This window comes from Bison bison, unplaced genomic scaffold, assembly GCF_000754665.1.
Source record: "Bison bison bison isolate TAMUID 2011002044 unplaced genomic scaffold, Bison_UMD1.0 scf7180017864516, whole genome shotgun sequence".
NCBI lineage: Eukaryota > Metazoa > Chordata > Mammalia > Artiodactyla > Bovidae > Bison > Bison bison.
This window is the reverse complement of record NW_011495069.1, coordinates 4333675-4333935: the sequence shown is the minus strand read 5'-3', so window position 1 is coordinate 4333935 and position 261 is coordinate 4333675. Positions and strand designations below refer to the sequence as shown.

The 261-nt window shown below is 61.7% G+C and overlaps 1 protein-coding gene across 1 annotated transcript in view; it reads left to right on the top strand.

The window, feature by feature from the left end:
* Nucleotides 1–261, top strand: part of RAP1GAP (RAP1 GTPase activating protein) — a 37127-nt gene that overhangs the window by 12103 nt on the left and 24763 nt on the right. The window lies entirely within an intron of this gene.

Sequence of the window (261 nt, the reverse complement as noted above, 5' to 3'; positions counted from 1 at the left end):
TGCAGCGGGGAGGGCAGCCCCCATCCCCCTGCCTGCCCCCTCCACTCCTCCACTCTGGTCTTCCAGGCCCCTTGCCTGCTGTTTGGCTCGGGTAGGTGTTGGGAGGTGTGGGCATGGCACTTGAACAAAGCTCCGGAGCTTGCCTGAGCTTTGGTTCACCCTTCAGACCCTGTCCCCCGCCATCTTTCTGTTTCTCTGCCTCTCTGAGTTTTCTGTCTTTCCGTTCCCACCTCTCCCCCTCCTTCTCTCCCTCCCTCTCCC